The following is a 14,509-nucleotide window of genomic DNA, read 5'->3' as shown; positions in this document are numbered from 1 at the left end:
CAGCCGGGTGATGTGCATCTGAGGTGGAGGGTGCGGTTCTCACAGAGGATGATAGGCCCACTGCAATTAACGGTGGTGGTACAGACCCTCTTCCTGTTGATGATGTTCCCCAGCCGGGTGATGTGCATCTGAGGTGGAGGGTGCAGTTCTCACGGAGGATGATAGGCCCACTGCAATTTACGGTGGTGGTACAGACCCTCTTTCCGTCGAAAGAGACTCCAGTGGTGGTTTGTAATGGAGGGATTCCGCTATGGTCTTTTTTCTTGTGGGCAACATAAGACCAAAAGCGTTTCGGTTCCGAGCGTAGGGTTTCAGTGGTCAGGATACCTCTGATGTACTTGGTTTGGGCTTTGTCTATCAATCTTCTGATGCTATTACGTAGTATATAGTCTCTTGCATTTCCTAATGTCACGCTTTATTCCCGAAAAAATTATTTAAACAAAAAACGTATGACATAAAATTAATATAATCGACTTGTTCCACTAAGTTCAGTCGCACAAACTCGGCATTATTTGACAAACCTAACAATTGGATCAACCTATCAATTACAGAGCTTGGTCTTGTTGCTCTGTTCGCCAGCAGTTTTTTTTTCTTTCTTTTTTCCAAATTTTTGTTGATTTTCGAAATTTTTTGTAACATTACAAAAACAACAATCATACAAGAATTAAATAATTGTATAACATTTAAAGAACAATAATCAAATACGAATCACTGTAACAATTACCCCAAAAAACAACAACAATCAAACAAACAAACAAACAGACCTGATGTAAAAACTAAAAAATCAGTCTCGGGTGGTTTGAACTGTATCATTATCAAAATATAATTATGGATAATTAAAATAAATTCTCAATAGGGGACCATTTTCTATAGTGCATGTTTTCTTTGTGCTTTTGTTTAGCAATTACCAATTCTATATGTCTGATTTTGCAAATGAACGTTTCAAAACCTATGAAACTTACTACTAAATTCCTGCATTTCTGAATATAAATGTATCTCTTCAATAAGATAATTAAGTGATTTAATAATATTTTATGTGGTCCCTTCCAATCCTTTATGAATCCAAACATCATTCTTTTCCTAGATAGATCCTCATATCTGACAGATAGCTTTAGACCAATTTTATCAACAAAAGCTCGTCTTAAATCTTCAGCAACCTTACACTCATAAAAAAGGTGTAAAGGAGTTTCAACAGAGGTCTCGCACAATGTGCAAAGTTCTGTCTGAACTTGCTTCATTTTAAATAGTCTCTCATTGGTGTATAGAATATTATGCAAAATTTTAAACTGGAAGACTCTCATCTTAACTTCTATTGTGCATTTAAATGGGAGTAGATACATTTGTGGCCATTCCTCCTCTTCTATCCCATATTTAGTGGAAAATAGGGGTTCACAGACAGGTCTACATGTCAATTTACTAACTAAATCAACATAAATATTTCTAGTTTTTAGTTTTTGAATTTCTACTGTCAAAAGGTCAGACTGATCATGTTCATAATCTATTTTCTCCAAGAACATTTGTATCAATAATTGATTAAATGAACTTCCCCATTTCTTCCTGACTAGCGATACTATTGCCAAATATATCATGTAGTATTTACCTGGTACTCCTCTTGCTTTCCAAAGATTAAATTGCACAATGTTTCCATGTAGATCAAAAAGTTGATATACATAACATAGACCTGCCTCATGAAAGGCCTTACAGTAAACTGATTTATTATCAATAAGAATATATTGATTGTTCCAAACAATTTGACTAAGTACACTTGCTTGGGCTCCTTGATCATCAACAAATTGATTATACTCCTTTGTCTTGGACCATGCTAACAACAAGTTATGATAAAATATGAGAATTCCAAGAGAATTCAACTGGCTCATAGAATAATTACTCATAAAAATCAATTTTCCACCAAATAGTTTACTATAGTGGTCAAAGAACAACTTCCAATGATGATCTGATTCTGTATAATATCTCTGAATCCACTTAACCAGCTGTGTCTCTATCATGCATTTTAGTTTCGGGAATTTAAGACCACCTTCAGTATAATCTGCAATCATTGTTGCCCGTGATATCTTATCTGGACCTTTCCATATAAACTGAAACATCAACTTTTCAACCTCAACAAAATCATTGGGTATTTCAATATTGGAAACTATATACATAATCTTAGACATAACAAATGTTTTCAACAGTTAAATTTTCCCTATTAAAGTTAACCCCCCGATTCTTCCATCTTAAGAAAGTACATTTTATTTCATCCAGTCTCTTATCAAAGTTCAGTTTCCTGACTACTTCCTGATCATATGAGAAATGAATGCCTAATATTCTTATGCTTTTGTCTGCCCAATGTATATCATTTGTTTTTTTTCCATTGTGCCTATCTTTCCCAACCCATATACCTTCCGTTTTTGTTTTTTATTCAAATAAAGACCTGATATGATTGAGAATTCTTCAAAAACTTTGAAAACCATCTTCATTGATTGTATATTCCTACAAAAGCAAGTTATGTCATCAGCATATGCTGTATACTTTATTTGTTTTCCACTAAATTCAAAAGCCTGAATATTATCATTATTATTAAGTCTTGTAAGAACAACTTCCAAGCTCAGTATAAACAGTAAAGGAGCCAGAGGATCACCTTGTCTGACTCCTCTAGACACTGGAAAATATCCAGTGGTAAATCCATTCACCAATACACAACTACTTATATTAGTGTGCAATGTTCTAACCCATTGTATGAAAGATGGTCCAAAATTGAACGCTTCTAAACAATTTAGCATGTACCTGTGGCTTATTGAATCAAATGCTTTTGTTAGATCAAGGGCTAGCATAATACCTCTCAAATTCTCCTCCTTAGTATATTGTAAGAGGTCTGATATCAATCTTATTCCTTCCCCTATGTATCTGCCATTAATAAAGGCAGTTTGTTGACTATCTACTAACTTTCCTATCACCTTAGCAACTCTCTTCGCCAAGCATTTAGAAAGTATTTTAACATCTACATTTAAAAGAGTTATGGGACGCCAATTGCTCAGTGTGTGTTTATCTCTATCAGGCTTAGGGATGAGTTTAATTGTACCTTGTCTTTGTGACACAGACATTACACTATTTTCATATGCAAAATTGAAAGAATCAATAACTTCTTTTGATATCAAAGGCCAAAACATCTCATAAAACTCCACAGTTAACCCATCATTCCCAGGTGTTTTATTTCTAGCCATTTTTAACAATTCTGCCCTAGCTTCAGAGCAAGTGATATTTCCTTCACATGAATTTCTTTCTTCGTCTGTGAGATGCTTAATGTTACTCTGACTTATGTAATCTTTGCTCACCTCATCTTCCACCGTATCTTTGTTCTCAAACAAAGTTTTATATGATTTCTTAATGAAATCCTGTATTTCAGACTGTTTATCAATACGTCCTACATCTGAAATCAAAACATCAATATTGGAATTTGCTGCTTGACCTTTTTCCAATGACAAAAAATATTTAGTACTCTTTTCCCCTTTCTCATACCATGTACACCTTGACCTCAAGATTGCCCCATCTGCAAAATAGTCATATATTTTAAACAACTCCTGTTCTATTTCCCTTTTCTTTTTCATTAATTCTTCATCTATATCTTCTGCTGCCATCCTGTCATCTAATTTTTTCAATTCTTTTTCAAGAGCCTTTCTTTTCTCTTCCCTTTCACATTTCTTCTTCTTAGAAAATGGTACAGTAAATTCTCTAATTTTAAACTTTAACCAATCCCATAGCCCTCCTTTATCATTACTATCTGTAAACTCACCAATCCATTCTGAGTATTTATTAGCTAAAGCATTAACATACTCCACATCATTCAATAGACTATTGTTAAATTTCCAGTAGGACGGACTAGAATTTTTTGTCTTAATTTTCATGTGCAAACTAACATGATCATGATCAGACAAAACACACGGTATGATATCATTTTCACTAATTGTATTCTGTAAGGATTCATGGATTAACCAAAAATCTAATCTAGATTGCACCAGTGGGTTATACCTTCTCCATGTAAATCCTTTTTTGCAGGGGTTTCTGATTCTCCAAACATCAACCAAACCAAAATATATTTTCAGATTTTCTATAAGATTCACAGAGTGCTTCCAAATGCTTTTCATTGAGCCACCTGCCCTGTCCAGATCAAGGTTTTGAATTAAATTAAAGTCCCCACCAATTATTAGAATTTCCCCATTTTCAACGTTATCTTGTATGGTCAATTCTACCTTCTTAAAAAACTCAACCTGATCCTTCTCATTATTTGGTGCATATATGTTGCATATCACATAAACTTTCTTCTGAATTTCAACTTTTACCAATAAAAATCGTCCCATTATATCTTTAATGGAGTCTAACAATTTAAAATCGGGTGTCTTTCTTAATATAATGCATACTCCTCTGCTCTTAGAAGTTCCATGACTGAAAATAATATCAGATCTAACTTGATTTCTCCATAATGATTCTTCCTTTTCTACAGAATGAGTTTCCTGTAAAAGGATAATATCTTTGTTCTGTTTAAGCATATAATTAAAATAACGTTTCCTTGCTTTAAAGTCCCCCAATCCGTTAACATTATGTGTCATCAGCTTCAAATCCATAGTTAAGATATGAATTTCTTAAAAATACCACCATTATAAGATCAGGTTTAACATATATTAAACATTCAGGTTCAACAAACAAACAACACAAAAAACAAATCATAACAAAGGCTAGTTCTTCCGTATGCCTTAGACCACATCGTGGTCTTTCCTTTTTTCCTTTGAGTGCTTTTTCCACATATTCACCTATAAAAGTTCACTCTCAGAATTAGTTCATGAAAAATAATTAAACAAATAAAAGTTTAAGTTCTTGTCATTAACCTAATCTAAGTATTCCTTTTTCACTTTTCTTCTTGTTTTTAAGTAGGCAAGGTAAGTCCAGCTCTATAACATTATTCATGTTTTTGTTTTTTTAATGTTTCCGGCATTTCGATGTGGAATGATATTTTCTTTCCTTTGACGTTTTGAGTTATTTCATCTTGTATTCTATCTCCTTCCCGTCTTTTCCTTCTTTGTAGAAGATGCGAGCAGGATACTTGAAGTACACTGCTCTCCTTGTATTTTCCTCTTTCAGCTTCTTCTTGATGTGAATCAGCTTCTTCCGTTGTTCACGAATTTCCTTGGGCAACATTTCATCCACGTAAATAAGATGCTTTCCATTGTGCTCAAAGGGTTTCTCCTTCAAGAAGCGACGTGCATTTACCAGGATCATACTTTTGGACGTGTACCGATTAAAGGCTGCAATAATCGGCCCTTCTGATTCTTCCTGCCATTTGTAGATAGTCATGGAGCTCTGATGGCCTTCCAATCATGATTGTGGGGTGCATTCCTTTCACATTGACCCCCATCCCAAATGCTATGGTGGCTATGAGGACCCTAATCTCTCCATCTGGGTCTCCCATGTGAGTGATGATCTTCTCCTTGATATCCTCTTCAGTGTTAGTGTGATACATTTGCACGTATGCGGAAACTGACTTAGGCAATTCTCTACAAAACATAATAAAATAATAAAAACGGTGCTTATAAAGCGCAAAAAAAGTGCGCCTTATACACAGAGATTTACGGTTACTATTCTTCATTCTCAAAATAGTATGTTCTAGTTTGGATTTTGCCCCGTCTTTCCCTGATAACAACGTTCAGTCACAATTGTCATTGTCCTAATAGCAAGTCTGCGGATTCCTGAATTCTTGACTCTCACTAGGATGTCTTCATATTCGTCGTCGGCAGGTGCCTCAACTACACGAAGATCATCCATTAATTCTGATCCCTTGTTCAGCTCAGCATGATTAGTTAGGTGATGAGATGCTAGTCTGCTGTTAGCAATGTCTACATCACAAGTTATTAGTTTCTTGGTATAGCCGCCATTTATGTTCTTTATGCCCGCAAAGATCCTCCTTTTTTGGCTAAAGGATCGCTCTACTTTCTGTCAGTGGCGGACATTATACATTATACAGGAGCTTCATCATCATCATCATTGAGGAAGATATCAGTGCCTTTCAGCTTTGATCTGGCTCCCATTACCAGACCCCTGCTGCGATGGCTTGAGAACTTTACTAGAAGAGGGCGATGTATTTTCCGCTGATTTGCATCAGGTGAAGACGAGCCTAGTCGATGACAACGGTCGAAGTCAGCTGGGGTTAATTTGACGCCAAACTTCTCCCTAACCTCCATCATGACCGCCTCCGGAACCTCCTCTTTAGATTCCTTTACTCCAAGAAATCGGATGTTGTTGCATCTTCCCTGTTGCTCTAACACATCCAGCTTCATTTCCAAAGCCGAACAAAATTCTGTAGAGCTTTCTCCTGCCTTCTTAAGGTGCTCGATTTCCTCTTCCTGTGCTCTTACCTTCCCCTCCAGATCCATTACCGGCCTTCAATGCTCCACTAACCGTGCAGCGATGCCAGATACAGCCTCCTCAACTGCATCAGCAAATACATTCCCGGACCACACACATCGGATCCATCAGAGTGGTCCTGTTGAACTGGGGTGCAGGAATTGTCAGGCAAATTACTATCAGTCCTTTCAAGAATCTTAAGATACATAACCCAGGTTCTCTGGGCAACATCGGAGCTACCAAAGTGGTATATCTTCACATACTCGTCTCTAGTCAGATGCACGTTGATTTCTCACATTATTTTTGATATTGTACACTCTGGAAGTCCACTGGCAATGTCCTTCCCCACTGTACAGATGATCTGGACATTCTATTACCAGTTCATTTTGATATTCATCCAAACTTCTTTTGAGCTTGTCCTGCTGGGCAGGTGTGGGTATGGAAATCAGGAACTCCGGAGCTTCTCCTTGCATGTCAAGATGATTGCGTGCCAGACTTTCCAACCGTGATGGCTCAGCATCACACCTATTCCCAGAACACATGCATTGTACTGCACAGACATAACAACATTCATGCTTCTTCATGACAGTACCACTGGACATGTAGTTTTCGTTGATGACACTTCTCCTGCACTCAAAAATCTTTTCATTGATTTAGAAACACCCCCTCCAACAATATCCCCTGGATATTTCACAGTCAAGCACATGCTCTGTGTTCCATCCCGTCCAATTCTTCCTGCCATTTGTAGATAGTCATGGAGCTCTGATGGCCTTCCAATCATGATGGCGGTGTGCATACTTTTCACATCGACCCCCATCCCAAATGCGATGGTGGCTATCAGGACTCTAATCTCTCCACCTGGGTCTCCCATGTGAGCGATGATCTTCTCCTGGATATCCTCTTCAGTGTTAGTGTGGTACATTTGCACGTATGCGGAAACTGACTTAGGCAATTCGCTACAATACTAGTAATAAAAACAGTGCTTATAAAGCGCTTACCACCGAAGTCTCTAAGCGCTTTAACAAACAAAATACTTTTGACTTACTTGACTCATGGCGACCATGCAGGCCAGGGGCCTCGTCATGGCTTCTGTATGGCGATAGTATGCCAAGTTTTTCTATCCGCAGCCAGTCTTGATGCATCTGTCAGCCTTGGTATAGATCTTGCTTTGCAGTCCTCTGAGATGCAGTCAAGCCATCTTTTGGGTGGACGGCCTCTGGGTCGATTTCCTGTGACCTTTCCTTCCACTGCAATTTTGGGGTATCTTGTAGGTTTCATTCTTAGGACGTGGCCAAAAGATTTGAGTCTTTTAGTAGAGACTTTGTCCATAACATCTTGATCAAGGTTGAGGGATTCTTTGATGTGTGTGTTACGGATCTTATCTAGTCTTGTCACCCCCATTATGTGACGAAGGCATGCCATTTCAAACACTTGAAGTCTGTTGCTATCTTCTTTTTTAACTGTCCAGGATTCTGCCCCATAAAGCAGTATAGAGAGGATGAGTGATTGGTACAGTTGCATCTTCGTGTGACTACTAATGCTTTTTGATGTCCATATGTTATTTAGCCTTTGGAAAGCTGCCCCTGCTTTTCTGATACGATTCTTAATGTCACTTGTACTAGAGCCGTTTTCTGCTATTTTCCCTCCCAGGTACACAAAATCTTCCACCTGTTTTAGTCTGTCGTTGGCTATGTCGATATTGAGGTTGCACTTCCTTTTGCTAATAGCTTGCACTTCTGTCTTTGCTATGTTCACCTTGAGACCAAGGTCACAGCTTGCCTTGTAGACTTTATCAACCAGTGTCTGCAGTTCCTCTGGAGTCTCGGCTATCAAGACGATGTCGTCTGCAAAACGTAAGTTGTTTATGCAGGCGGATGAGACACTCCTCTCCTAGCCACCCTGGTCTGTCCGCCACCAACTGAACAAGTCAGATGGCTCACAACCCCTACCAGCTTGAAGGTAGACCAGGACGTTTACCTTGATCCTCACAAGTTGGTCCTTCCCTCGCACTGCATGGGTAGTGCTACCGGGAAGGGTCTCCCCCCTGCGTTCCATAATGAAATGGGAGGGTCAAGATTTATAGGGGCTCTTTGAAAATACAATGATAAACAATTACATATTTAAAAAAAAAAAAATGCAAATAAACCTACAAATTACAATACATATGAGATATACATTCAAGATTTATTTATTTCTTTCCACTTGCATAAAAAACATTTAATTCAGGAACAGTAGCAACAAGTTCACCGTCAACTAGCATAAATTCATTAACAATGAAACAGTTATAAAGACTTTAATAAATGTGGAAAAGAGGTGGTCTGTAAAAAAGCACAGCTTGTTAAAACACAGATCACCTTTACTGGAACAACAACATTTTTTGTTAAAGAAGTAGATTACAATAGAGGGGGAGGGGGACTAACAATACTAATCTAGTTACCTATACTGACTATAAATAAATATCAGATCTACCACTAATTTATAGAGACATGATCTGCCGTTTGTCCTGATAAGACAGCAACTTGAATAGCATGTGTCTCGGCCTTCCTTCAATTGGTTTCCCATCTCGTTGTGCACGCTCAATTTGTGGATTTGCATCCCGAAGTACTGAACCAGCAAAGTGGCAACTTTCTCATCAGGCTTTTCTCCATTATCCTCCGCCAGGCCGACGATCGTTAGGTTATTTCTCCTTGAAAATCTTTCAAGCTTATTTTCTGCCTCCTCAGCTTTGTGGATTTGGGTATGGAGATTTTCAAGTTTCAATGCGAACAGAGTAAGTTAATCATCAAAAGCAATTTTGAATAAATGTGTCTTAAGACAAGTTTTGAATTAGTTAACAGTCTGACAGTTTTTGACATTTAAAGGTAGTTTGTTCCAAAGTTCAGCAGAAGCTTTGCAGAAAGAGCAGTGACCATAAGAAAGAGTATACAGCTAGCTCTGCTACCAGTTTCCTGGATTGGCAGTACAAAATCATTCGTTCACACTCACATCCCTTGGTCTACAGCTCATCCACCAAAAAGAAAGAAAAACAATTATTATAAAAGAAGAAAACACTAAATAATCGGCCAGCCAACGGTTGAGAGATGCTTCTATTTTGATGGTCGAATGTGTCTTTATTTTCTTTAATTCAGTGGAGGATGGCTGTAGGAAAGCATTTTAATGTGTTGTATCAGTAAATAAAGATTGAATTCCTTTTTTAAAAAACACGCACAAATAATGGCATTACCTACTAAATGCATGCAAATATAGCTATTCCTGAGGCCTATTCACTGAATTCTTTTCTTTTAAGGAGGGTGGGGGATAAAATGAGACCTCTCCATCCATCCACCTTGGCAGCAACTCCTTAGATATTTAATACAATGTACAAATCAGTGTTCATCAATACAAAATAGGTATCAAGTTATGATAAAAACAACGCATTTGCCAGCTTTAAAATCAATGACATCTACCGGTACTCGTTATTTCTTGCTCCAAATGACCTGGCTTGTCTGCGCCACTTCTCGGTGAAATTGTGCCATGCAACAAAGAGTGTGATAGGATCAAGCACTGCAGGGTTGAAGGATGGTGCCTCTGTGATACATCTCATACCCATGTCCAGCCTGTCTGCTTCAGGAGCAACCTCTGGTATCTCCCTGCAGCAGATGCAGTCTCCTACATCCAAAGAAGGGAGAACTCTGCAATGACCACAGTCGCACCTAAAAAGAACAATTTCAAAATAAAACAAAAAATAAAAAAGTAATACACATTATCCATAGATAAACTTCACATGATTTTTTTTATAAACCATTTGTTGGGTTTCCATGCGAGGGCATGCTCCCAGAAGCATGTCGTTTGGTGAAATATAACTACCATCTGGATCAGTTGAAAGTCAGCCGATTTTTCTTTGGTTAACAGGATTCGCTACCTCCGCTAGTTCAAAGTTCAAAAGGCAACAACACTTGTTCACTAATCGCCTTCTGCAATGCATGCTTACAGCTTTTAACTAAGGACTCTGCACATCCGTTTTGATGGGTTGCCCCTGGAGTTACAAACTTCCATGTGGTGCCTTTCTCCGCACAAAAGTCCTTCAGCTCTTTGTCTGAGAGTCCTTCTTTCTCAGCTCGCGTTGTGTACCAGCGAACTGAGTGCCATTGTCGCTCAATATCATAGCTGGCTGTCCTCTGATGGTGAAAAAACGTTGCAGTACCTGCAGGAATTCCATTGTACTGCAATCTACTGCCAGGCTTGCTGCCAATGGAAGTTGCATCCAAGTAATCGTGCCTGAAGGAGTTCCTGTGTTGTTTTCTCGTCGTCCCTATGGGCCTCCCAAGCCCTGAAGACCCTGGCTTGTATAGTCCTGGTGATGAGGTGACGATCAACCATCCTCATGATGAGGTCTGTCAGGAGTGCTTCCCGATGGAGCAGTGCTGCCAGTTGGTCTTTCCTCCAGCCTTTCTGTTGAGATGGTTGTTATACCCTTCCGCATTATTGTTGGTCCTGATTGACTTCCCGTGCATACATGTACACCACGCTGCTATCGGCCACATCTGATTTTGAAGCCAAGTCCTCTCCACATAGTCAAAAAGCTCATCTAGCGAGGGAATATGGGTCTAGCCTGTCTCGGAAGATTCTTTCCCTCCATAGTCGCCTACCGGCCTAAATCGGAGGGGGCGTCCAAAAAAGCTGCCTTTTAAAAATTAAAAATAGTATTTTGTAATATTGTATTAGGGAAACCTTGAACAACCATGAGTTTGATGTCAGATAAAAGAGAATTAAATCATCTCCATTTTTCAACCACTATTTGAGTAGACCAGCCCTTGTGAATCTGTATTTTCTCCAGATTTCATCGTCCGGCCTATCCAATGGGTCTAGCCTGTCTCACAAGATTCTTTCCCTCCATAGTCGCCTACCAGCCTCTTCCTGCAGGAGTAGCAGAATGTCTGCCATCATTGTTTTTAGATGAGCATGATATTTGGTTGAGTTTGAAGGTCTATCTGCAATTAGCAGGACCCCGGTAACTACGGTGTAAAGAACTTTAATCACTCGATCGTCTAACCGGGTTGGTACGTGTGTTGCAGGTAGAACCAGTAGTTGTATCGACTTGTCAGTGATTTTCAGAGTTTTGTTGTCGCATGCTTTCTCGGGAAGTACAATGGTTTGGGTGGAGTTTGTAGGTTATAAAATAATTTGGATCACTCGATCGTCTAACCGGGTTGGTACGTGTGTTGCAGGTAGAACCAGTAGTTGTATCGACTTGCCAGCAGTGATTCTCAGAGTTTTGTTGTCGCATGCTTTCTCGGGAAGTACAATGGTTTGGGTGGAGTTTGTAGATTATAAAGGAATGGCCACCATGTACGGTACTTTCGCAGTAGCCAACTTTATTTGCTCGTTCACTTGGCTGTACCTTGTGATTACTATCATTGCTAAAGTCCATGTAGTCATCAGGATGAGTTGGTGTCTCCTGCACCGATAACTCTGGTATGGACTTCATCTCAATGGGAAGACTAGGGGCATGTATGGTGGAGGGAATGGGATAGGCTCTGTCTTATCCAAGATATCTTGATCTCTTTAAACCCAGATCAGACTAGCCTTTCGTTAGCAACCCTTTCACTGTCCCTCCTATTCCATAACATGCACTTTTCCTGTGGCTTGTTGCACAAAGTTCCATTCTCCACTTAAATTAAAGTCCTCTTGATGATGACACAGAATGAGAAAATTAGTTTTTTCCTCTGTTGTCCAGCACAGCCATCAGTAAAATAATGGATTTCCTTCATGTCAGAGAATTGAGTTTGGAGGTACGGAATGACAACCCTCAAGAATGTGTGCACATGCAGTAACTGTTGAACGCTCTCTACTACATGTCACTCACTACGCATATGTTCCAGTGTTCAAGCGTTGCATCAGTCATCCTACAGTACACCACAAAAGGGTGTAGAGTAGCCTGATTGTTTTCCCAATGAAAAGACTGAATCTCGTCCTGGACAACGTTAAAGAAATTTATGGCGAAGTCACCCTGCAAAATGATCTCAGTCAGTAGTGTCACAGGGAAAAAAATACTTGTCTCATCCACGTTGTAGATGAACTCGGCTTTGTCTTTGGGGTGTACTTGGTTAAAATCCTGTTCAGTTCCTGGTAGTAGTTTGTGATCCTTTCCGTTGTGGTCGCTATTGCTCTATTGATTGCCAGGGATCTCGGTCTAATAACTCGGAAAATTGGTCATCTCCTTAAAAACCCATGAAACCACCTTGTTGATAGTGGTATACCTGCACTTGATTTTGACATTTATAATGAGTATATTAAACTTGAAATGAAACTGTTTGATGAATAAGAATCTGAATAAATTTTGAGATTTTTACCTGGGAACGATTAATCCATAACCACCTCGGCCATATATATCAGGTGGTTGCTAAGCGCCTCTTCTTTGGCGAAGCTTCAAACTGTAGGGCTGCCGTTTGCCTCTAATAGAGTACTTCTTTTCTTTGCCAACACCAATCTTGCAGCTTCTTCTAGGTTTATTTGTTCATAGTTGTGATATTTGGAATTATGTTTCTTTGGATTTTTCTGGAAGGAGAAATACATTAATTCATTGGAGAGTTATTATATAATTTTTTTTTTTTTTTTTTTTTTTTGGGGGGGGGGGGGGGGTTCATCTCATACCTTTTGGTATTACTTAAACATCTCTCAAACCACAAAGGTATGAACATTACTGTCCGCCCAAGTTAAGACTCAGATGAAAGAGCTACTAACCCGCACCCCCTTCCACGGCTCCCCCCTTCGTATTAACAAATGATAGTCACTGGCCATCTATATTCGTTTTGGAGCGTTTCTCTTACTCCCTCTCTCTCAGCCATACATGACTTGCTCTTTTCTCTCTTTGTCACTCCACTTTCCCCTTTTAAATTTGTATTCTTACGAAACCCATAGACTATGTTAGATTACTTACTCATTACGGCCAGTTGCTAAGGAATTGAGTGAACTTATTGCGATGTTGTCTAGGCTATTATCATCAAACAGATTCCTTAGTTGCATGAAGTCGTACGGGCAAAGTTCCTTTTAACGATAATGGTAAAATGGCTTGGTTCAGGTGGAGGGCCACCTCCACCTGAACTTCTGGTCTCCTTGGCAAAGTTTGAGTAGTCATTTTTTGCATTCATCCGTATCCTCTTCCACTGGTCTTTTATTTGGGTTATACTCCATCTCATTCCAAATTTGGCATGGAAAGCTTGCACCAAGGCCTCCCATGCACCTGCTTTGTTTGAGTTGGTTAAGTAATCTGTCTTTCTGGAGAGTAATATGTCCTTCCTCTCGCTGATCATCTCTAGGAGAAAGTTTCTTTCACCCACTTGCTTGCCAGTTCCCTTTGGTTCTCTCCCTCTCTGCACTGACAGATGTAGCAGACAGCATCTGATCTACTGAGCATGCTGAGTAGAAAGAAACCAAACCATGGACTATAGAAACCATTGTTGGCGAATCAGAGAGGGGTTTAAACCTCAATCAGGAAAAGCTAAGAATAACAAAGTTCTGTTTGTTTAAAGTAATGATTCCATTTCCATAACTCTGTTTTGTTGACGATTAGCCATACGGTAGATGAAAGACTTCATGCATGGCTGATTGTCAACAAAACGGAGTTGTTCCTGATTGTTCCTGAGTTTTCCTGATTGAGGTGTCATTTGAAAGGGCAAAGACTGAACTTTCTAGAAATGTGATTTTCTCTTTGAAATTCAGATACCGTCCGCCGAATGACTTGTTTGGGGACTTCTTTGCTTCTCCAATCTTTATCACATCAGGCGTGACATACGCCTTATGACTTGTTTGGGGACTTCTTTGCTTCTCCAATCTTTATCACATCAGGCGTGACATACGCCTTAAACATTTCATCAATTACCTCAAATAGCTAGTAAGAGCCAATCCTTCAGATTGGCTATTCAGTGCCTCCACTGCTCTCATCGCTTCCCTGTTAATGACACATCGGTGAAGCATGTCCCAGGCCATTCTCAGCTCTTTCATCTGAGTCTTAACTAGATATCTCCTCCTTATTAAAGGAAGATTGGCTCTTCAGTGCCTTCACTGCTCTCATCGCTTCCCTGTTGATGACACATCGGTGAAGCATGTCCCAGGCCATTCTCAGCTCTTTCATCTG

The 14,509-nt window shown here is 39.3% G+C and overlaps 1 long non-coding RNA gene across 1 annotated transcript; it reads left to right on the top strand.

Annotated features, from left to right (window-relative positions):
* The first annotated feature begins 3,355 nt into the window (after nucleotides 1-3,355).
* LOC115924621 lies at nucleotides 3,356-13,128 on the top strand. The gene is made up of 2 exons (XR_004064391.1): nucleotides 3,356-11,543; nucleotides 11,700-13,128. It is a non-coding gene; the product is annotated as an uncharacterized LOC115924621 (long non-coding RNA).
* The last annotated feature ends 1,381 nt before the right edge of the window (nucleotides 13,129-14,509 follow it).

The sequence above is a fragment of the Strongylocentrotus purpuratus genome, unplaced genomic scaffold (assembly GCF_000002235.5).
Source record: "Strongylocentrotus purpuratus isolate Spur 01 unplaced genomic scaffold, Spur_5.0 spur5_scaffold_16, whole genome shotgun sequence".
NCBI lineage: Eukaryota > Metazoa > Echinodermata > Echinoidea > Camarodonta > Strongylocentrotidae > Strongylocentrotus > Strongylocentrotus purpuratus.
The sequence above is the reverse complement of the archived record's forward strand: the minus strand, read 5'-3'. Positions and strand labels throughout refer to the sequence as shown.